This window comes from Camelina sativa, chromosome 3, assembly GCF_000633955.1.
Source record: "Camelina sativa cultivar DH55 chromosome 3, Cs, whole genome shotgun sequence".
Lineage (NCBI taxonomy): Eukaryota > Viridiplantae > Streptophyta > Magnoliopsida > Brassicales > Brassicaceae > Camelina > Camelina sativa.
The window spans coordinates 17,913,039-17,913,311 of NC_025687.1; positions in this window are offsets into that span (position 1 = coordinate 17,913,039).

Below are 273 nucleotides of genomic sequence, written 5' to 3' on the forward strand. Positions count from 1 at the left end.
CCTCCATCTCCCCCTCAAAGTCACCAACCAGACCTCAACTACACTTATGAGAGCATGAATGAGGATGTGGACAGCTTCTTCCAGAATCCATGAGGTACCACTATCATCTTCCTTGTAAATACCATTGCATTTGATGTTGTGTTTTGTTTTTAGTCTTGAATCCTCTAACAAATTTCTTTCACACAGAGGACTGTGTGATTTAAGTTTGGGGGAGGGTTTGAGATAGTATTTGATGTTGTGTTTTGTTTTCTTATTTCAAATTTTTAGCATCAT